Source organism: Pogoniulus pusillus, chromosome 16 (assembly GCF_015220805.1).
Source record: "Pogoniulus pusillus isolate bPogPus1 chromosome 16, bPogPus1.pri, whole genome shotgun sequence".
Lineage (NCBI taxonomy): Eukaryota > Metazoa > Chordata > Aves > Piciformes > Lybiidae > Pogoniulus > Pogoniulus pusillus.
The window spans coordinates 10,845,726-10,870,195 of NC_087279.1; the positions used below are offsets into that span (position 1 = coordinate 10,845,726).

The 24,470-nt window shown below is 48.5% G+C and overlaps 1 protein-coding gene across 3 annotated transcripts in view; it reads right to left on the reverse strand.

The window, feature by feature from the left end:
• Positions 1-24,470, reverse strand: part of BSN (bassoon presynaptic cytomatrix protein) — a 108,122-nt gene that overhangs the window by 52,025 nt on the left and 31,627 nt on the right. The window lies entirely within an intron of this gene.

Sequence of the window (24,470 nt, forward strand, 5' to 3'; positions counted from 1 at the left end):
TCCTAGCCCCATCAGCTCCCTGCAACAAAGCTGGTGAAGGGTCTAGAGACCCAGACTTATGAGCAGTGGCAGAGGGAACTGGGGTGTTTAGTCTGGAGAAGAGGAGGCTGAGGGAAGAAGACTTCTCTATAACTACCTGAACCAGTGCTGTAATGAGGTGGGTGTTGGCCTCTACTCCCTAGTAACAAGTGAAAGAATGGGAGGAAATGGCCTGAAACTGTGCCAGGGGAGGTTTAGATTGGATATTAGGAAAATACTTTTTACAACAAGAGCGGTCAGGCAATGGGACAGGATGCCCAGGTAGGTGGTGGAGCCACCATCCCTGGAGGTGCTCAAGAAAGGTATGAACGTGGCACTCCAGGACATAGTTTAATGGCCATGGTAGTGACTCAGTGCCCCCACTGAGGCTTCCCCAGTGCCAGCAGACATCGCTTCTCTGGAATCATTGAGGTGGTTGTGATATATCAGCCCAAAATTGGGCACTGCCGCCTATAAGGGACAGCAGGGAGCAGGTTCTCCTTGCCTGATACACCTGCATTGCTGGGAGGGCAGAAGGTTAGCTGGGCAGTCAACAGTTAATTGTCACTCCCATCACAAACTTTTGGATGCAAATGAAAATATAATGCTCCCTGGCTAAGCAGTGATAAATGAAAGACTTCCCCCCTTGAGAGGCATTCCCTGTGACACGTTAATGTCTGAATTAAGTTAATTAAAGAGGCTGTGCAAAAGCTGTGAGCTTTTCCATACCAGGAATCCCCAGGATGCTCGGCAGCCGTACAAATGCTAATGGATAGCACAGTCAGCAGGACAGCCAGTCCTGCCTCCAAAAGATTTCTCTAAGACCAGCAACTAAAGTGGCAAAAAGGGCCAGACTATTCCCAAAAACCAGGGCAAGATCCATGACAAGTGGATGCAGAGCCTGGCATGAACTGCAGCACCCAACAGCTCCCAGTCCCTGTGCACTTCTGGGGCTACACATTCATAGGGCCAGAACGTGCCACAAGAGCTGTGGATTTTCCTGCCTTTCATTTCCCCATTTCAGTGTTAAGGATATAGAACCACAGAATGCATTGAGTTGGAAGGGACCCTCAAAGTCATCTTTTCCAACCCCCCTGCAGTGAGCAGGGACATCTTTAACTAGATTGGGTTGTTCAGGGTCCCATCAAGTTTGATCTCAAATGTCTCCAGGGATGGGGCCTCCACCACATCTCTGGGCAATCTGTTCTAGTATTTCACTACCCTCATTGTGAATATGCAACCTAAATTTACCCACTCTAGGTTGAATCCTATTACTACAAGTCCTTCTAAACAGTCCTTCCCTAGCTTTCTTGTAAGTCCCCTTCAGATACTGAAGCTCTATTATAAAGTCTCGCCAGAGTAGAGTGCCAGAATCACCTCTCTGGATTTGCTGGCCACACTTCTTGTAATGCAGCCCAGGATGTGATTTGCCTTCTGGGCTGTGAGTGCCCATTGCTGGCTCCCATCCAACTTCTTGTCCACCAGCACCCACAACTCCTTTTCTGCAGGGCTTCTCTCAATCCCCCAGCCTGTATTAACATCGAGGACTGCCCTGACCCAGGTGCAGGACCTTGCACTTTGCCTTATTGAACCTCATGAGGTTCTCCTGAGCTCTTTTCTCTAGCCTGTCTAGGTCCCTCTAAGACTTGGCTTAATCCTTGCTGCAGGGACAGCAATGGCCCCATTGCCTTGCCCAACCCCACATTTCCAGGCCTATGTGGACATTTGGTTCTGAATTTGGATGCTGCACAACAGATTCATAACCCAGTGACAGGATTTTTGTCCCCTGCACTCCAACCACAGGCAGGTTTTAACCACTTTCTGCATCAGAGATGCAGTCCAGTATTTTGGGAGGTCCTGAGACAGGATATGATGAGGAGTTCCTCAGAGGGGATGCAGATACACACTGAATCCCTCTTTACAGGTCCCCTTTCTAGAGGGACTCTCAGAAAGCCCAGCCTACAAATAATAAACTTTTTAAAATAGAGGAAATTCAGATAAATTAGTAAAAACTGATCAAAATCAAAGGGGAGGTGCAGGAAGAAGTCTCCACCTGCCTGCTATGTCCCCCTGCCCAGCACCCAGCTGACTCACTGGGCTGCTGAGAGATCTGCATTTTCTCTTAGCCTCCAGCCAAGCTCTTCCCATCACCTTACAAGCCTGGTTGTGCACCAGCTCTGTGCTCTTCTCAGCCTTCACTGTGTTTGCTGAGCTTCCATGCCACCATCCCCACCAGCCTCTGCTCAAGGATTTCACTCAGAGCCAAGTGAGTTTTCCCTCAGCACTTCTGAGTTCCATCATTTTTGCTCCAAGCTGTTCCAAAAGACACATTATATTCAGGTCCTGAGAGTACTTCTTTAATTTTGATCATTTCTTATGGTCTCTCTGTCTTTCTTCTACCACTAGAACTCCTTATGTTATTTTTGCTTTCACACTCTCTGGAATTTCTTCCCACTATTCTATTTCAGGAGAGCATCTCCCAAAATCCCATCAGCTTTTCCCGCCATCCCCATCAGCTCTGATTAAGAGAGAACCAATCCTTTCCATTCAAATTCTCTCTCCCAGTATCTGAGGAATGCAAATCTTCCCTCTCCACATAATCTCCTTACTCACACTTTAAGACCTTCCAGTGAGATGAAAACTGGGAGAAGAGGACATCTCTGTGTGCACCTAGATTTTAAGGAACCATGACCACTGGGTCCACAGCAAAGGACACTCCACACTCCTGGTTTTGTGTAGCCCATATTTGCTGTAGCCTGGTACAAGACTTAGTTTTACCTTCTGGAACAGGAAAATCACTTTGCCACTCTCCTCCACAAACTTCCAAACAATCAAACAAAATATTGAGGGAATTCAATTGTCTACTCTCAGCTGTCTGCCAGCTTCAGTGAGAAGTGTGTGCTGCTGGTGAACACTGAACAGCTCCAACTGTGTCGCTTCATCCCCTGCCTGCCACACACATGTTGCCCACTTTGCCCTTGGCCAGGATTTGTGTAGGAGAACTGCTACCAGGAGGTGCCATTCCCAGGTCCCTTGGCCATGCAAGCTGCAAGTGGCTCATGGACAAGCCCACCAAGATCTTCCTGTGCTGAGAGCTGAGGAACAACATTATTATCTGAGCTTTCTCGGTGTCCAAAATAAACCCGGTTCATATAACCAAGACAGAAAAAATCCAGGGGGTGTTGGGATGGGGTAGGAACCACCAAACTGCTCTAAGTGACATGGTGAACAACTGCTGAGGAACATCTGTCCTGAGGAGCAGAAGGCTGCAGGGAATGCAGTGGGGATACATGCTCCCAAAGCAAGCATTTGAAACGTGAATTCAGTTGGGGATTATCACAAACTGCCTGGACAGCCTCTACTGATGCAACTGATGATACAATGTGTGGCTTATACAGATCAAAGACATCCTAAATTGTACTGGAGGGAAGATAGTAAAGAGGAAGGGCTAACTCATCTTAACCAAAGATCTTCTTCCCCCAAGAAAGAACGGAGGACAAAAAAGCCTGGGTGTAACTCTTTACTAAACTAATCCCTGAACGTTCTGCTTTGGTGGAGAATGGGGCAAGTAAGACACAGGAGCAGATCACTGAGTGGACTGTGTGGTTGGCTTGCTTCGCTGTCCTCTAAACGCTTCTCTTCTTGCCTGAAGACTCATCATCTGGGGGAAGATGTTCAGAAAACAACAGAGAAAGAAGGGGCAAGAATATGAAAACTATTTATCTTACTACTTCATCAATGCTAAGAGTCTGGGTAACTAGCATGAGGAAGTGTCTATCAGTGAGAGGGGAAACACCCTACACTACTGAGCGCTCACCTTCCGCGAGTGCTGATGTGACTGCTCTACGCCAAAATAAGGGGAGGTAAAACTGCACGAGGCTGCTGGCCACACCAACCTCCTTCACCCCAGGAAATCTGACTGGGGGAAATACTGAAAACTGCAAAGAAAATGGGGATGTGGACAATAGCTCTAAAACCAAGCTGGTGCTTCAATGAGGAGAAAATGAGGCCAGCTAAAAGTGAAGGTGGCTGCTGTGCAAAACTGAGAGCATCAGCAAATGTCAGAGCTCAGCACACCAATGTCAGCTGGGAAGCGCTTAAACCTTCTGGAAACAAAAGAGCTTCAGGAAGAAGTCTCTGGGGGAGCTGAAGGAAGGATTGCTGGAGGGCGTTGGGGACAAAGGCGATCCTAGAAAGGACAAAGGTCCATCATTGGGTGGAGGTGGCAAAGCTGCTAATGAGACAGATATGATGCACATGCTGTAATTACTGCCACTGAACATTTGGGGAGAAGCAGGATAACACTTGTTATGAGGATGAAGCATTTCCAACTTATTAGCAATTGAGAAGAACATTCAAACAACATCTCCCAGTACCAGAAGATATTTAAATTTGGCAGGTCTGAATAATTTTGCATCCAAGAGATCTAAGAGTGCTAAGAAAACTGCCGCGTGCTGATGTTCATTTTTAAGACGCAATTTTAGAAGACTGGAAGAGTCTTTTGCTTGAACACCCAAGGCTGTAAAGGTATGGCCTGAAGGTGACAGCTAGCCAGACATCTGTCCAAGACAGAAAGACAGCCCTGGATTCAGGCAGCAGAGAACTGAAGGGCATGGAAATGTGGATTTAGGAAAAACTAGGTCACGGCGAGCCAACCTGATTTTATTCCCTGCACATTTGATATTAGTAATGCACAGAAGCAATATCCCTGATGTCCAAAAGGTGTTCTGACCCAGTAATATGTGACATGCTGACAAAAATCCCAAAGCCACTATAAAATATGACCAGTGAATATGCCTAGTGGATTTTGGACTAGTTACCTGGCTGACCTGGCAGACGAGAAGGATTTATCACTGCTTAGGTATCTCTCTCCATAGCGAGGCCTTCACCTCACTACGGCAACACCACTCACAGGCAGGAGATTCTGGTAAAACGATCAGTCCTGATGAAGAGGAATCTCTGCTGCCTGGCGAACCTGTGCTCACTCCCAGCTGCAGGTGGGAGTGAGGAGGTGGCTCAGCCTCCTCTTCCAGCCCAAGGGACTCTTTCCAGGGCCCTCAACTGTTCCACACCGACATTTTAAGGAGCTTAGTAAACCGCTGCGGGAGATGCAGACCGGATCTGTAAGAGTGAGCCTAGGGATGCAGAAAATGTCTGAAAGGAGAGAATTACAGAGGTTGATCTTTTTTCTTTATCAAAGAGAAGATTAAGAAGTGACTTGATTACAACATAGCAGCACATTGAGGAGAAACAATATCAGGTACTAAAAGGTTCTTAATTAGGCAGAAAAAGGCATAAAAAGAACTAATGACTGGAAATTGAAGCCAAATATACTAAGCATCACTTTTAACAGCAGATGTTTCTAACCATTAAAGCAAATTATACACATGCTGTTGGGCTTGGCAGAAGACTCAGGGAGGTAAAGCTTGAAGGCCTTTCATCTATAGGGTACTTTATATCCGTAGTCATCTCCAAAGCTCTGCAAGTTTGAACCACCCCATCTTTAGTGACATTGGGTACGCCTATATCCAATGCCTGACTGGCCTCAGCCCCCACCACAACACCCAAAGCACCCACAGCCACTAGCTTTACTCTTCCCACCAGAGACCCCTGCAACATCCCAGACTGTTCCTCTAGATCACCTCTCAAATCTTGTTCCTCAGTGTGTGGACAGGTCTGCAACTGACAGTGCCTGCAGAGTCACTGCTGCCAGATGTGCCTCCCCTTTTCGATGCCATCCTGCAGCTGCAGGCATTGACCATCTGCAAAACCCATTAGGAATGAAAACTTCCCAATCAGCATGTCCTTGCAAAAATGCTAGCAGGCACACACAGAGCACCTGCTGGCCCTGCCCAGGGCAGATTTAAACACCAACAGGGATCATAGAATTGTTTCAGTTGGAGAACACCTTTGAGATCATCAAGTCCAACCACGACCTAACTCTACCAAGGCTGATGCTAAACCATGTCCCTCAGCACCACAGCTCTGAGTCTTTTAAATGTCTTCACAGATGGGGATTTGACCACCTCACTGGGGAGCCAGAGAGTTACAGAGGGATGGGCACAAGCATGGTGGGCTAGACCCCGACCCTCTGCAGAGGGGTGCAGTGCAGGAGAGCAGTGATACAGATGTGGGACCAAAAAGCCTCTATGTGTGCTGCAGCTTACTGTGTCCTCTAGAACACACCAAGAAAAGCACCCTGTTAAAAGTGATCTGAAACAATAGCGACAGCTTGAGTTTATAAAGCTTCTGAGGTTATTCTAACACCACCTATTTTAAGAAACTAAGTGGAAACAGCTCGTCCCCTGGATTTGTTACCAGGAGATGCAAGGGAGTGCTGGTAATGCTCAGGTTGTTTTGTTCTCTGAGGTAAGACAATCCAGGTCTAAAAGTATCTCAAGTATAGAATTCAGCCTATGCACTAGACAGGAGAAGCTTTAAAATCAGTTCTAAACAGAAAAAAAAACTTCTTAAATGAGCATCCAAGATTTCTTCAAGCCAAAATTTAGGATCACAATGAAGAATCATGCTGTCTCTGCTGAGGTTTGGTTATTTTGGATCATTTCAAGGTCAACAAGGCTGCTATCCATGAAGATAGCAACCCCCAAAAGAACAGAAGAGCATTTAGATGACCAGATTTAAGACTTTGGAGATTTGTGATTGAATAACTTCTCACAAGCTCTACTCATTTACAACACCTCACTGTGGCCAAAGCCACCTGACCTCATTAGCTTATACTCCCCTGTATCAGAGGAGGACATTCAGGCACTTCAGAAGCATAGTCCATCTGACTCATTTTAGATGGTTCTTGGAGGCTGGGAAGAACAGGTGCCAAGTCATCTCAAATCAAGCATGATCAGTCCCACCCAAGATGGATCACTTTGAACAGGATGGAGCAAAGAATCTTTGTTCAGCAGAAGATAAAACCCATCCTCCTCTTTTGGCATAAGACAACAAAGTACACAACCAGCTGAAATCACGAAGCTACATTCATGGGAAACCAGAGGAGAAGAGGAGCGTGGGTTTTCTCCAAGTTGCCCAAAATATGTGTATTTAGTATTCTACAAAACTGGAACTCCTGAAATAAAACTCCACATTTGGCATGTTTTGGAAGAGCAGGACAACAAGCCCTCAGCAGGAGCTCTTCAACTCAGAGAACCTGGAACAGGCATCTGCTTCAGAGCCACCACTCTCAAAGCCAACCCCCAGCAGATGCACTCCAGGACCAGGGTCAAAGCTCCCTCCTCTGCCTTTTGCAGCCACCAGTGTAGCCAGAACTAGATGAGTATAAAAATAACCAAAGCTGAAACTGGGTAACAAAGGTAGTGTGTTAATCAGGCTAATAGGAAGGCTCAATGCCAAAGATCACTGAGGGGATGAAGAAGGCCTTCATTAATGGGTGTCACTGGCTTATCCTGGAGAAACACTGCAACAGCCTGGCCCCTCCCAAGAGCTGTGAAAGCTGCCAGTGACCTGCCTGAGAGTGTCCTTACGTGCCTTCGATTCATCAGCTCTGCCTGCAGAAGAAGAACCGTCGTGTCTCATGAAATCAGCCAGTCAGCAAAATGCCCCTTCCCTCCGTGCCTCCCAGATCTGCTCTGGAGGAGCTCTCCAGGGGGCACATCTTGTGTCCTACATTGCCATGCTGAAATCTGCCAAAGCCACGTACTCTGCAATTAAAGCAACATCCTGGTCCAAGAGAGGAGGCAGAGCTAGAAAGCAGCCCTCTGCTAGAGAACAGAGAGAACAGCAAGCTGTGGTGGGTAGCTGGGATGCTGCTGGGAAGGCACGAGGTGGGAATGGCTGTAGGAGAGCAGGGAAAGCTCAGCAAATGTTGGAAGAGCTGCTGATGCATGGAAAAAGCTAAAGGTACTGCATGGGGAAGGCTTCCCACACTATGTCAGACTGGCTGGTGGAGCCTATGACAAATACAAATATGTCTTACTGAGAAGTTTTTGGTTTGTTTCTTAAAGCAGAGCTCTCGTCGATTTCTCCTACAGCAAGGAAGGAGACAGCTTGCCACAGAGCTCATGCTGAGGGTAGGAAAAGCAGCCCCTGTTGTTTGGATCAGCGCACAGCCTGCGTGCAAATGAAATTAGAAGCCTGCAAAGCATCCCGTGGGAGGCTGCAATGTGGTATAGCAGCCAGGGTCCAATCTCGGGGACGTGGGAGAAAGGATAACCTCAGGAGATGAAGTCTCCTAAAGAACCTCTGGAGGACCACGAGTGGCCCAGGAGGCAGGAGCTCTTCTGTGTTTGTGGCCATGCTGAGTGTCAAGACATCACCAAAATTCAGGCGTGAATCCAGGTGGAGAGGAGGCGGATGCAAACACACAGGCAGCGTGGGCTGAAGCTTCCCGGCCCAAGTCTACAGCACAGTTTGAGGAGAACCCAGGGCTCCAGAGCAACTGTGCAATTAAGAGTGTTTTGGCTCCTAGTTGACAGGGGAATTGGTCACTGAGGCACTTCTGAAAAAGGCCACCTTATGCTCATCTTTATCTTCAAACATCTCACTACAAATAAAATGCAGCCCTTAGCACTTCTGCCCAGAAGAGGAAGCCACCAAAGCCGTCAGTAATCATCCTGCTATTGCCTGCCAGAAAATCATCAACTTGCTTGCTCGCTGGCGAGTGAAAGGAACCAACCCCCAAACTCATCTCCTTCACCGCAAATAACAGATGGGAAACCGCGCCGGTCCTGAGAGGCGAGCTGCGAACGAGGCAGTGCCATTTCATCCTATTAGTCACTTTCCTCCAGTTAGCACTCCCTGAACCAACCCAGCGCTGCTAGAGCAAGGCTTCTCCTCTCCGCAGAGGGCCTCGGGAGGTATGAACCCACTCGAGTCTCCGCAGACCCTCTGGGTCCAGCTGTTGAGACAACCTTTACGCACGCCGCGCAGCCACCGCCGCGGGGACGAAGCGAACGCCGGCAGGAGGGAAGTGGCCGCCGCGGAACTCGGACTAACCTTCACCTGCCGTCACCGGCAGGACGCTGCTTCCCCAGTAGCATCTCCCACAGCTAAGGCGCCGATCGAGCCGCTAACCCCTCGGTGCGCTGCCTCGCTACTCGCCTTTGCTGACGGAGAGAAGCAGGAGGAAAGCTTCCCAGTGTCAGACCTCTGCTCCCCTCCGGAGCACGGGTCCCCCCGCCAAGGCAAGGCAAGGCACTGCCTAGCTAAGCACGCCGCCAGTGCCACCGCCGCAGGCGAAGGGACAAGTCCTTCCAGTTCATTAGGGAAGGGCTCTTGTGCAATTTGCTGCCTCACTAGCTCCTGTTTAGACAGCCTTTGTTCCCTGTTCCATGAAAGGTTTGGACGTCTGTACGAGCTTAGAGGATGTTGCCCCCTGGGCTTGGTCAGGGAGGATGGGGAAGAGCTCATCCCAGGTTTTAACCTCTTGAGCTCTGCACGCCGGCATGTCCCAAGTGCAGCCCCAGGTCCCCTCCTGCTCCACGACGTGGGACTCTCACATGAGCCCTCTCAGGCGAGGGAAGCCTAATGGCTTGTGCTGCCTTTTGCTGCTGCTGCCTCCGTACCCTGCCGCCAGCCAAAGGACGGACGGACGTCCCGGGTAACAGGAGCCCCTGGGCCTGCTCACTTACTGTCTTCTCCGGAACTAAAATAGCAGCCTGGGAGGCAGCGGAGGAGCTCAAAACTTTCCATTCACTGGAACCTCCTGCCCAAAGCAGAGAAATGCATCAGGCCGTGGGGTTTCTCCGGGTGCAAAGTGGTTACCATGCACAGCAGCAACGCAGCTCCCAGCTGTAAAGCCACAAAGAGCATAGGCTGCTCTCCATACGGAGAGTAACTGAAAAGCAGAACAGTTTCCTGTCGGCAATGCAGAACAAAATCATCCTTCATTTACTGCATGACTCCACATCTATTTGTTTACTGCATAGCTCCACGTTTATTCAGTGAGGAGTGATCCCTCCTACAGTCCTGCCCGTGAGTTTGTGCCTCCTTTGGGGATCCTCCTGGACAATTACAGCAATAGGAGATAATGGCTGTAGCTCAGGGATTCAACTAAACAACGCCTGAATATCTGAAAGTCCTTTTCTCCCTCAAACCTTGCATTACCTTGGCAGCATCAACATCTGAGCACAGCACAGCAGTAGGCAGGGCAGAGAAGATCATGATCCTTTGACCCAGTAGAAGGCATCTGGGACAGAAGGTTTTAAACAATAAAGACAACCCTGGTGCTAGCATAAATAACCCAAAGTATTTTCAGAGACAGAGTTGCAGAGCAGGTGTCATGGCCTCACATTCCTCCAGTCTGAAGGAGCCAAGTTAGGTGTCATTTATCCTGGGCCAATATGTATTTTATGGAGTGCAGAACTTCTGCAAATGAAGCCATCACCATGGATCAATGCATCACAAGCAGAATGTATTTTCTGCCCTCTTCCCCCCCGCCTTTTAAAAAATTAATTGTTATTCTGAATTAAACACATAATAAACACTCTTGCAGAATTCAAGGCTTGAAGACAGACAAGCCATTGCACAACCTTTTTACATACCTAAACAGATTTAATTGCTCAATTATTCCAGATAAACATGATAAGTTCCCCAACATGAATAATTTATAATCCAGCTAGCCACACAATCTATGAAACACAAACCCATGGCTGCAGCAAAGGCAAAGCAAGCATGGTCCTGAGAATTCAACAGAGATGTTGAGGTGCTGGAACATGTCCAGAGAAGGGCAATGAAGCTGGTGAGAGGCTTGGAACACAGTCCTATGAGGAGAGGCTGAGGGAGCTGGGGGTGTTTATCTTGGAGAAGAGGAGGCTCCGGGGTGACCTCACTGCTGTCCACAACTACCTGAAGGGAGGCTGCAGCCAGCAATCAGCAACAGAACAAGGGGGCAAAGTCTCAAGTTGTGCCAGGGGAGGTATACGCTGGATGTTAGGAGGAAGTTCTTCACAGAGAGAGTGATTTTCCATTGGAATGGGCTGCCCAGGGAGGTGGTGGAGTCACCATCCCTGGAGGTGTTCAAGAAAAGACTGCATGAGGCATTTAGTGCCATGGTCTAGTTGACTGGACAGGGCTGCGTGATAGGTTGGTTGATTCTATGAATCCCTCAGCTTGTTACCTAGCACTGGCCAAAGGAGCTCTAGTGTAGGCTGCCCAGGGCAGGTCAGAGCTTGCCTGAAATCACTGGGAGAGCCCATACCTTCATCTGGGTTACTGTGTTGCTCACAGGATACAAATATTGACCAAATTAAATAGGCACAAAGTTCAGATGTGCACCTGTGAGGAGCTAGCCACAGCACATCCCCCTTGCTGTTGACTGTCTGTGCATTGCTGGATGTCTCACACAGCCCTCTTCAGCAGCTGGCTTTACTGGTTTCTCCAAGAATTTCGTTAGGTGATCAGGAGGGAGCTGAAGAGCTGAAAGGAAGCCCAGCGGGACAAAGTGCATTGGAGGATGAGCATCTGACAGGGCACTGAGGACCCCGAGGTTGGGGGCAGGGGAAAGAAAGGTCTCATTCAGCCATGGGGCAGATAGGATAAATCTGAGAGGGGCCTGGATTCAAACCAGTCTGCACTACAGCCAACAGATGTTTGTCTAGTTTGGTCTTTAACAATTCCCATTAGTGGTGGATTTCCTGGGAGGGCAGCAAAAGTGGGAATAAAGGAGTTCTGGCTTATCCATCTTCACTGCTACCAAACCTTCACCAAACATTAACCTAGGTCTTCCTTGTGGTCCTGCAGACCACAAACAGCGAGTAGCAGCTATTTGTTCAGTAAATACAGTCTGCCAACAGCTGAAGGCATCCATTAGAGGAAGAACACCATGGCATCAAGGGCACTGGCTACAAAACTCTCGGTCTGGATCTCTCTTGGGCTTCACAGCACCTCCATGGCCTTCAGACCCATGCTATGAAAAGAGCTCAGCCTTGCATTTTCACACTGCAGAAGCCTACAGACCACCTGCCCCCAGACTCATCTCCTGTGCCTCCCCTTCTTCTGACAAGCCCCACTTTGATGACCGGGGTGCCTGCAACAGGCTTACAAGCAGAGCCAGAAACACCAGAAACATCTTGTCCAGCCTACTTTAATAAATTAGACTTTCTGTGTTGGAATTCCAATCCTCGTTCAAATGTTCCCAGATCCAGCCAAAAGTTATCATCTCCTAAGTAAAATATTCCAACTGTAATAAAAACTCTGCAAACAATTAGAATTTGAAGAGATACCTGTAAAGCCACATCACTGTTAATTGGGCTTTTATAGCCATTATACACCCTCTCAGAAGGAGACACTTAATTGCAAGCTAGTCTACAATAACAATCACTCTTCTTCTTCAAAAAAAAAAAAATAAGGTAGTTGAAAAGGAAGGCTAAAATTGGTCCTTCAAATCTTGATTTTTTCACTTGCTGGTCTAAAGTCATTATTGCCATGGAGATATAAACTGATACATCCTGGAAAGGTGAATAACCTCTTAAGCAGAAAGAACCCTGCTGTTTGAAAGGCTGCATCTTCTATCAGCATCCAAGTCAGAATATAAAGTTATCCAATCTGGGGAGCATTCTACCGCCCTCCTGATGTGGGGCTCAAAGGATCACCATAAGGCAACCTGCCTGGGATCTTTCAAGCCCAACTAAAACCTCATGACAAGTTTATGATGACAGCCAGCTTCATTCTGCTCAAATGAGGGACCCAGTCCTTGATTACAAAACCAGAAACTGTTCCAAAAGAGAAAAGAAAAATCTAGCAGAAATGTCTCAGTTTAAAAAACAAACAAACAAAAAAACAGCAGCAAATCTCCCTTCCACATTTTGGGCTTCTTAGCTTTTCTTTGACAAATGTCCAAACAGCAGCAGCTTTGGGTTAACATAAAACATCCAAAACACCAACCAATGAAACCACCCACAGGAAACAGCAGAAACCTCCCAAGCCCAGCACACAAGCATTCTCTCACAAGCACCCTTTTTGTGCACACACACCACTGTCAGCTGCTATTTTAAGGCTGCCTTTGTCCCTCAGTGCCGCCACAGCCGGCTCTCGCATCCCGTGGTGCATGAGGAGCATCCAAGAGCATCCCCCTTGCCAAGACAGTGCTCCCACTGCTGAGCTGCAGCAGCATTCCTAGCAGCGGTGCCTGCAATGAGAAGATGGACACTGAAGCATGCAGCCCAAGCTACTAATACCAGAAGAATAAATCAGGTTGCTCACTTGAACTGTTTCAACCAAGTTCAGTTTGTGTAGCATTGAGAAAAGAAGGCTCGGGGGACATCATATCACCACCCCTCAGTATCTAGAGTGCCTACAAAGAAGATGGAGGCTGCCTTTTTACAAGGAGTCACACAGAAATTATGAGGGGTAGTGGGTAAAAGGTACTCCTGGGGACATTCCAGTTGGGCACAAGAGGAACATTTTTCATAGTGAGATCAGTCATTGGAGTAATGGAAACATTAATGCTGGAAGAGATCTCTAATATCATCAAGTCCGACCATCTACTCAGCATCACCATGTGCACTAAACCACGTCCCACAATGCCACCTCTGCATGTTTTTTTGAAGACTTGCAGGGGTGGTGACTCCACCACTTCCCTGAGTAGCCCATTCCATTGCCTGACCACTCTTTCAGTAAAGGAGTACTAACCTCCCCAGGCAGGTGGTGGAGTCCCCACATTGGACACTTTTAAGATTCAGCTATATAGGCTGCTGGGCCATCTTCTCTAGGCAGTGCTTTTGTCAAGAGAGGTTGGACCAGATGACCCTTAAGGTCTTATCCAACCTGGGATTCTGTGGTTCTATAAAAGTATTTAAACACTTCTCAATGAGGGCATCCATCTACACCATGACAGCTGACAACTCAGTCTGCTGGAGCAGGCCAGTGTCTAATGAAATCTCAAATCAACTTGTCAGGCAAATGGAAAAGAGAAAAAAAAGCTTCTCCTACTTGTAAACAGTGCATCTTTGATGGAAGCACCACGGCTGTGACAGACAGCTATCTTCAGGCAGCCATCCTACACTGCTGGCAGGACATTGCTCAAAAGGTGCACAGCTTCTACAGAACCATTTCTTGGCCAAGCCCTACAGCTCAGTACAGAGAATCATACAGTCACTAAGGCTGGAGAAGAACTTTACCCTCACAGAGTCCAACCATAACCTAACTACTGCAACCAGTAAACCATACTCTGAAGCATCACCTTCAGGGATGGTGACTCCACCACCTCTCTGGGCAGCCTGTTCTGATGCCTCACCGTTCTCTCAATAAAGATTTTTTTTCCTAGTCTCCAATCTAAACTTCCCCTGGCACAAGTTAACTCCACTCTTGTCCTGTTGCTAGTTACTTGGGGGAAGAGACCAACACCAGCCTCACTACAACCTCCTTTCAGGTAGCTGTAGAAAGCAATAAAATCTCCCCTTAGTTATCTCTTCTCCAGACTAAACAACCCCAGCTCCCTCGGCTGCTCCTCATATGACCTGCCCTCTAAACCACCCATTGCTCTTCTCTAGACATGCTCCAGGACCTCAAAGTCTTTCCTGTACTGTGCTGCCCAGAATTGAACACAGTACTGGGTCTGAGTACAGGGACAACATCACTGTCCTGCCTCTGCTGGCCACCCTGTTTTTGATAGAAGCCAGGATACCACTGGTCTTTTGGCCACCTGGGCACACTGCTAGCTCATGTTCAGCTGGCTGTTCACCAGCACCCCCAGATCCTTTTCCACTGGGCTGCTTTCCAGCCACTACTCCCCAAGCCTGTAGCATTGACTGTAGCTGTTGTGATCAAAGTTCAAGACTTGGCATTTGTTCCTGTTAAGCCTCAACATCTGCAGTTGCTGAACATGTCCAGCCCCTTCATGCCAGGTGATGCTGCCACCACAGCCAAAGAGAACACAGGCAAGGCAAGCTGAAGGCGCTCCAGGAATGGCAACACTCTGTGTCCATCCAGGCAGAAAGGAAACTACAGAGGAGCAAACTGCACAATTCAAGCTGATTTCATCCCTCTCTGATTTGCTCCAATGCCAATTAGAAATTGCTTTTGGAGAGAAACAATCAAACTTGTCACTATGCCCCAGCCTCAAACCCGGGTGACCCAAGAGTAATCACCACAGGACTGACTGAACTATAGCACACTTCTTGTAGCCGAGGGAGCCAGAGCCATTGCCGCTCCCTCCATCTCTGGGTGTTCTGCTAGAGAGGTCTCACTTCTGATTTTCAAGTGTTGTGCATCAGAACCACCAGCTGAACAGTGGGAGTCATGCCGACCATGAGCAATCAGAACCAAACTGCCTTAAATTGGATAGAGAAGGGATGGATTGGCTGGCAAGAGGGAAGCAGCAGGAGCTGTGCATCAGGGGGGAAAAAAACATTTTACAGCCCAGCAAATACCACCTTCCCATAACTTTTTATCTGCCCACAGCCTTGTCTGTTAGCATTAACCCCCTGCTTATCTGGCTTAGCTTCTGGCACTCTGCAGAGAAAGGAAGGCAGGAGGAGCAGGTGTGAACCACAGCATGGAAGATGGCACATTGTGCACAACCAGCACCACCTTGGGTGATGCTGCACACTGATGCACAGAAACCCACTCCTTCAGGAAGAGGGCCTTGCCATGATGAGACCTTTGCTCCTAAATGGGATGCAGGCTGGGTGACATGGGGCAAGTGCCTGCAGCTGGAGGACATAGAAAAAAGGGTTGGCTGGAGAAGTGGGATTTGGGACAACAACTTGAGCCAAGCAAAACCACCAGGAGAATAAATGAAGACCTGACTTTTGACAAAAAATAATGTAGCACCTGAAGCTGAGGTTGGGGTGGCATGGCATTGAGATCACTCAGTGATGCTGGAGCTGTTCAGAGCCCTCCAAATGGCATGTCCTTCAAACTGCCACAGCATGGGACTTTTCCTGTATAAATTGTACACCTGGGACCTGCATAAAGCATTATCTCAATATGTCCCCTGGGTCTCCAAAAGAATTTAGCACCTGGAGTTAGTCACTGGATTTTTTTTCCCTCCTAATTCAATAAAGCAATAATGATTGTCTGCTGAGAACAAGTAATGGGATCCCAGAAGCCACTCAAAGACAGATGGCAGTGGCAGCATGCCTGTTTGGGGACATTTCTCAAAGCGCTCTCCAATTTGAAAGCCACAATTATATCATCTGGAAAATTAGTATGGCAGGTCAGAACATAAGGTAGAGTATGTAAAAAAACTCATTTCAGGGCATTAGCTGGCCTGGCCAGGACCTCACTACTGACCTGGGACTCCAAAAAAGATCAGGATTCATGCCCTGGTCTGCCAAAGGTCCCATTGGCAGGTTGCTCAGGACTAGATGAAAGCAGCAGGTCTGGGTACAAGAGCCCAGTTTAAGTGGGCTTCACATTTGGCAGGAGGCCTCTCCTTTGCCCCAACACCATGGTCTTACCCATGCTCGACCAAGCACCAGGGGTACTTTTCTCAAAGCTCTGCCCCAGCACCATGGTCTTACCCATGCTTGACCAAGCACCAGGGGTACTTTTCTCAAAGCTTGAAAGGTTTTGTGATAGAGTAGGGCAGAACGGAGGCAGATGTGCTCAAGGATAAGCCTCTCCCCACAGCAAGGATGTTCATTATTTCTAAGGAATCCAGAAATTCAGGTCATTCAGCTCTACCTCAGGTGCCCACTTTTAGCACAGATCACTCATCTTTAGCCAGACCTTCCCACTAGACCTGGTATTTTATCTCCTGGGCATCATACCCTGCTGACAGGGGAAGGAGCAGCAAGCAGCATCTTCCGGGGAGATCAGGAGAAATGTGGGCTGCCTCCTGGGGAAGAAAGAAGAGGCGACACCTCTGAGAGTACAGAAGGGGCTGAGCAGAATTGGTGTGCAGCCCAGGGCCATGATGAAGCTGGGTTTGGAGGAACCCCACACCCAAGCTGTTGCAGAGACATGGCCTCTCAGTTTCCTCCCCTGCCTACCCATTCAGGCACTGGGGTATTCTGCAATTTGGAGACAGTAGGAAAAAAAACCACCCCAAACTAAAATCCCAAGGGGAGTTCCCATGCCTAGAGCTAAGCGTGGTGGTGGAGGCAGCCCATCCAGCGCAGCTGCCTGCAGCACTGCAGGCACAGCTCAGGCTCTGAGCAGGGAGCGCTTGCTGAGGCTGCGCTTCTGGCAGAGCCGAGTGACGTGCGGTGACAAGCTCCTTTGCTCTTGGGGGACAGGGCTTCAAATAGCTGCTGGCTTGTGGCAATTAGAGCGGGCAGCCTCTGCCAGCCCGCGCTGTGACTGATGCAAGCGCCGTCTGCGGAGCTCTGATAAGCATTTGGGTGATTCACAGGACTTTGGGCTTTGCTGAGCACATGAGGCCCAGCGCCCATGCTTCTGCCTCCGTCTAAAGGGAATGCTGGGTCGTGCTTGTTAGCAGGTGAAGAGGGTGGCTGGAAGTGGGAGGGCAACTAAACTGCCTCTCCATTGGACTGATGGCACATCTGTCCTGCCCACCACTTAGGTATCGTCAGTGGAGGTCTCCCAACTCAAGGGACTAGCCAGCCTAACCCCATGGCTTGGGCACAGCAAGAGGGTGGCAGAGCAGGTGGGGAGGATGCCAAGGGTCAGTGTTAAGGCTTCTTCCCATTCTGTTTTTTTTTCATAAGCTATAACCAGGCTGCTGCACAAGTAGTTTGGGTTCAATTAAGATGCAGGAGATGGGCATCCAAGTGAGCAAATAGGCAAGGCAAGAAGAAAAAGGACATGGGGAAAATAGGGAGTGACACACTGGCCCTTCAGTCTTCAAAACTGACTTCCAGCTGTTTTAGTGCTGTGTTCTGTCCATGCCTTAATTCATTTTGACAAAGCTTTAGTCCCACAGACCTGCTGCATAGTTCACTTCTGTCCCATCAAGAACACATCTCACTCCCTATTGATTTCCCTACTGAGCCATCTCAACAGCTTGGCTTTGATTTCACCAGGAGCAGAAAGCCAAGCCAGAGGCACAGTCTATTTACAACATGAACCAAATCCAGAAGTGAAACATCCCACCCTTTGGCTGTCCTTGATCAAAAGATTTATATCCTAGATGAAACAGTGTTTCAATCAGTTAAAATAACTGATTTTCATAGTCCAATTAGCACCAGACCCCCTCAGACAAGGGCTGCCCAGGAGCACAGCTGTATATTATGTCTTGAAATGAGCATCTGGGTATGACAGGAGGGTGAGGTCTGGGAGCAAGGCTGTATGAGCTTGAATCAGGCAAGTGAGGAACATCTCTGCAAGCAGGAACTGCTGTCCCCCAAGCACCTTGCTGCATTCACAGGGCTGTTTCCAGAAATCTCTGGTACTTCTTAATCTGCCACACAGTGCAAAACAGACAGAGTTAGGAAGAAGCAAGATGGTTTCTGGTGGTGGGAGCCCACCCAGCTCTATAAATAGAAATGGTGACTGGTTAAAATTCATGTCAAAAGAGACAGTGCTGAGATGCCACCATCTCTGCCAAGCATCACTATCTTTAAGGACCAGATGAACCTATCCAGGGTTAGGTGAGGCATGTCAACTATCTAGGGCTGGGTGAGCCACATCATGGCATCTCCTCCTATACCAGAGCTCTCCCACCAGGCACCCCTCTGCCACACCAGTTTCAGCACTGCATGGGGTGCAGAGTAGGTGCTAACAGGGGGCACTGTTGTAACCCTCCTGCTCCCTGCTGCTGGCAGAAAGAGTCAATAGGCACCAATTTGTCTGGGGTTAACTCAATCCCCAAGGAGACACCGAAAGCACCTGAAGGTTCTTCCCAAGCACTCCAGGAGGGCAGTGCAACTATTACCATCCAGCACACACTGCAACAGGATTGAACCAGGGCAACAAAGGCACATGCAGCTGCTGCTCTCTGGGATATTCTGTGTGGTGAGTGTGATGCAGAGGGTGAGATTCCCCCTACTCATCTTGTAGGAAAACCTTGAGCAACACCTGCCTGAGTGAAGTAGCTCCATCCTCTAACCTTGCTGCAAATATCTTATTCCTCTGCTCAAGGATGTCCAGGGCAGAGTGCAGAAAGCAAGCAGCAGACACAGTGAAACTTTCAAAAACACAGAGCCTCTAACACGATACCCAGCTCTGCTTTGGAGAACTTGACAGCTGCTTCCAGTCCTCAGCTTGCTTTTCTTTTTACTGATAAAGAGATATGCGAGTTGAAAGCTGGAGGAAAATCACATCCAAGCAAACAGCTGCTGTAGCTTAATGTACTGAGGGAAGGATGCAGGGCAGGGGTGGCTTAGCTTGTGCAGAAGCAGAAGATAGTAAGAACAACACAGGCCCCTTCTCTAAGGACTACTCATCTTCACTTGCAGTTGTTATTAGCCCTCTCCACTGCAACATGGCTTTGGTGTGCAGGAAGCCACCTCTGCCATCCCCTCCAGACAATTTAGCATGTCACCATGGACCTTTCTGTGCCCCTGAAGTCCCTGCTGCCAGGGCTCAGCAGAGCCAGCCACCAGCAGAGGGGAGCCACTGTGAGCAACATCAGCCCCATTAGTCACTGGGGATTGTTAGCCAAGACAGTTTTTGACATTTTCCACAAGTGATTTTTTTGCATTGTCTGAATCATCCTCACCGAGCGCAGCGGAAGGTGGCATACTGGGAGGAACAGCCAGCATTACTCATGAGCTGCTTCTTTTTTTGTTGTTGGCTCCAACTTAAACTGCAATCTGTTGAACAGACAAGTCACACCTCGCTGTGGATGGCTTGGAGAGGCCCCTTGCTCAGGGTGCAGCAGGGGCTGAAAAGGCAAACGAGTTAACTCCTAGAATGGTGGAGGCTGGAAGGGACCTCTGGAGATCATCTAGTCCAACCTCCCTGCCAATGCAGGTATGCCTAGGTCAGGTACCACAGCTAAACATCCAGGTGGGTTTAGAATGTCTCCAGAGAAGGAGATTCTACAACTTCTCTGGGCAGCCTGCTGCAGCACCTTCACAGTAAAGAAGCCTCTCCTTATGTTCAAGTGAAACCTCCTGTGTTCTAGTTTGTATCTGTCACCTCTTGTCCTATCACTGGCCACCACTGAAAAGAGCCCAGCCCCATCCTCATGGCCTACACCCTTTACATATTTATGTGCACTTCTAGGATCCCCTCTCAGTCTTCCCTTTTCCAGGCTAAGGAATCTCAGGTTTCTCAGTCTTTCCTCATGAGAGAGATGCTTCAGTCTCCTAATCATCTTTGTAGCCCTCTGTTGGGCTCTCTTTAGCAGTTTCCTGTCCCTCTTGAACTGGGGAGCCCAGGACTGGACACAGTACTCCAGCTGCAACCTCACCAGGGCAGAGTAGAGGGGCAGGAAAACCTCCCTCAACCTTCTGACCTCACTCTTCTTAAAGCAGCCCAGGAGACCACTGGTATTCTTGGCCATGAAGGCACATTCCTACCTCGTGGTGAATGTGCCCACCAGTGTTTCCAGGACCTTCTCTGCAGAGCTGATTTCCAGCATTGCAACCCCTCACCTATACTGGTGCAGGGGGCTTTTCCTGCCTAGGAATTTGCATGTGGAAACCCTCAGTGAGCACAACTATGCTCTATGCTACTCTCCAGCTTCCTACTAGTTTGCTTTATTCACTGCTTAATTACCTCATCAGAAAGCGATAGAGCAGAGATACATAAATACATACATATATAGATAAAGAAAAGCCCATCCGAGAGCTAACAGAAGCATCCTTCACTGCAACAGAGTGAATACAGGATGAAATGAGGGCTGGAACACCTGGTGTAGGGATAAAGAGATGACAAGGTGAAGGACAGCGGTGAGGAAGCACTAAAATACGGAAAGTACACAACACACATGCAACCTATTGGTCCAGGGTGATAAATTCAAGGTTCCTATCAATATTTTCTCACCTTAAAAACAATATAGAATAGTCACTGTGATCATAAAGAACATATTTTTAGTGCCTAGCTCACAAGGTGCTCTTGAAGAGAGCTGTAAGACTTGCTCAGGCGGCCCATTCTTGGCAAGTGCTGGTTCTGGCCAGTGCACACTGCAAGCCCCGAGACCAGGGCTGGGAGCTGCCCCATGGCAGGAGATCCAACCAACCATCCACCTGGACAGGGATGTTCTCAGGGCAGGTGCAGCCCAAACTAGTGCATCTGTATGAGAAGGCTGCAGCCATGACAGGCTCCAGCTTGTACATACAGGTCACTGTTGGCTGGAGCTCTGCTAAAAATAAACACCACACTGGACTAAACCTCCCATTTCTTTCCTATTGCACAACCTGATCCAATAGAAAATTTCCTCCTGGATCTGCAAAGTAACACTAACAAATTTAGTTTTACAGCATCTCATGAAGAAGAATGATTTCAAAGACAAATCATCCTAAAATGGGCAACTTGACTCAGTAACTCAGTGGTCTTGATGAATGCAGGGTGCAATGTTGCCATACACAGATGCAAGAGGGCTGTCTAACACCACAGCAGCACACAAATCCTGCCTGCCTGAAGGCACCCTGTGGTTTGAATTGATCTCAGAATGAAAAAACATACTTCTGAATTTGCTGAAATGTGCATGGAAAGGAGGGATGCTGCTTACAGAGCCAGCCCTACACCCTTACCTCCCCCAGCTACCTGCTCCTCTACCACAGCCACCACGAGTGTGTGTGAAATCCCTTGGGGGATGCCAGCGTGCAGAAATTTACTGTTAAGTATTAGCTCACTACAGCATCTGCTTTTTGAGTTGCAGCATTTTTCAGACCACTCTTTAAGGGGAGCAAGAACAGCCTCATGTTTCTGCACGAGCACAGTAACAGTCCTTGGAGACGTGGTGCTGCAGGCATGCCAGTGGCTGAGGTTGCTCCACAGCCAGGAAAATGAATAGCCAGTGAGGTCCCAAGGGCAGGAGCAAACCTTGTTGGCTTTGCAGTTCAGTAAGGGAACAGACCATGTAAATGCAATCTCGCAGCTCCTCCTCTGCCGTCACTCCCCTGGCAAAGAGATAAATCGAACACGGAGCTGACGCACCCAGAGAAGCTGAGGAGGTGCCATGTCAGCACCACCCCACGGCTCCTCAGTGAAGAGCCAAGAAGCAGAAGGACCACTTGGGTTGTTTGAAAAAGCAGAGAGAATCGGGAGAGATTAAATCTCTCATTTAAAATGTGTTTAATTATCTCCCAGTGAGTAGATACCGTTTTTCATGCAACCCTCCAGCGCTCACTCCTTGGTGCCACCAGACCACTCTGGACATAGCCAGAGCCCCAGAAATCACCACATTAACACCCAGGAGTGATGAGGCAGTGTGTCAGAGCAGAGCATGTTGTAAAACACAGCTTTAAGCTGTATCAATTACAGAAACACAAATCACAGTCATGCTCCAAGGACTTCAGGGCTACTCAGACCACAGGGGACCTGCGCCCAGCAACTCCCCACCAAATCGTTTCAGCATCTAGAAGTCCACAGGGCAAAAGCACTGATGCCAACAGAGGTTTTGCCCACGCTTGCACAGCAGGCAGAGACCTGTAAATGTTTGGGTATTCAATGAATGATGGGCAGGAGATGAGACAGCTAAGAGGAAGAAATCAGAGACTTACTACAATTAATAATGGCCATTGTTTTAATGTAGCACTTATGACCTCCCTCAGGCCCCTGAGCACAGCCCTTGCTTGAGAGACTGCTGAACCAGTGGTCTCCAGCACACAAACTTCAGACTGGGCTCTTAACTCACAAACCCAGAAGTTTATACTGCAAACAGAATCATAGAATGTTAGGGCTCGAAGTGACCTTGAAACATCATCTGGTCCAGCCCCCCTGCCAGAGCAGGATCACCTAGGGCAGATCACAGTGGAATGCATCCAGACAGTTCTGGAATATCTCCAGACAGGGAGACTCCACAGCCTCCCTGAGCAGCTGGTTCCAGTGCTCTGTCACCCTCACAGTGAAAAAATTCTTCCTCAGGTTCACATGGAACCTCCTCTGCCTCAACTTCCACCCATTGCCCCTTTTCCTGTCACTGGACATCATCAAGAAGAGGCTGGCTCCATCCTCCTGGCACTCACCCCTTACATATTTATAAGCATTGATCAGGTCACCCCTTAGTCTCCTCCTCTCCAAGCTAAACAGCCCCAGCTCCCTCAGGCTCTCCTCATGTGGAAGATGTTCAACTTCCTTAATAATTTTTGTGGCTCTGCGTTGGACTTTCCCAAGCAGCTCCCTGTCCTTCTTGAGCTGGGGGACCCACAACTGGACACAGTACTCCAGATGAGGCCTCACCAGGGCAGAGTAGATGGGCAGGAGAACCTTTTTTAACCTACTAACAACACCCCTTGTAATACACCCCAGAATGGCATTGGTTTTCCTGGCCACAAGAGCACACTGCTGGCTCGTGGCCATCCTTCCATCCACCAGGACTTCCCTTCACTGCTCTCCAGCAGGTCAGTCCCCAACCTATACTGATACATGAGGTTGTTCTTTCCCAGGTGCACAGCTCTGCACTTGCCCCTGTTGAACTTCATTAAGTTTCCCCCTGCCCAACTCTCCAGCCTAAGTCTCTCTAAATGGCAGCACAACTCTCCGCTGTGTCAGCCACTCCACCCAGCTTGGTGTCATCAGCAAACTTGCTGACAGTGCACTCCATGCCCTCATCCAGGTCATTAATGAACACTGTTCCCAGTACTGACCCCTGAGGAACTCCCCTAAGAGGATGCAGTGGGAGATGGTGTCAAATGCTTTACAGAGATCAAGGTAAAGCACATCTACTGCTCTTCCATCATCTATCCACCTGGTTACATCCTCATAGAAGGTTATCAGGTTGGTCAAACAAACGGCATACTAACACACTGCAAAGTATGAGACTGACAACGAACCACATGAGAAATGGGCTCTTAGGAAAAGCAGCATATGAAGACCTTCACAGTTTCTGTGACATTTGGTCTTTATTGGGGTTTTTAAGTAATTTGCTAAATGAATGAGGTGATGCTGTGGGCAGGCACTGCACCTGCCGGTGGAAGTGGGGTGGAGAAGGCTTTGGGCCATCTCAAGGCTGTCTCTCTAGCACTGATGAGCTCTGCTACTACTGTCAGGGAAGCTCTGCTGAGCATTTAATCATTCCTCTGCTCCCCCTGACCCCTTTGCTCCACTTTACCTACGTTTTCTTACATCACTGAGCAAAAAACCATCTACTGTTACATTATAATAACTACAGCCCTACACTGTACATTCCTACTTAGTTATTATTTCATTCTCTTCTCCTCAGCTGCTGGCCTATTCTCCATTAATACAACTGAACCATTTATCTAAAACCTGTAAATTATTTTTGTGGCTATCTCCTCCCACCTCAGATAACTCAGGAGTTCAGGAGCAGTTGTTGTTTCCAGGCAAACGACCCTGACCACCCAGCAAGTTCTTAATCCTCCCTGAGACTTTTTACATTTCATCTGCTGAAGGTCCGTGATCAAAGGCTGCTGCTGATCTTACCTGGCACAGAGCACACAGGGAACAGATTTATTCTCAAATACTTTAAATATTTCATCTCAGACTCTACTCAGAACGTAAAAAGT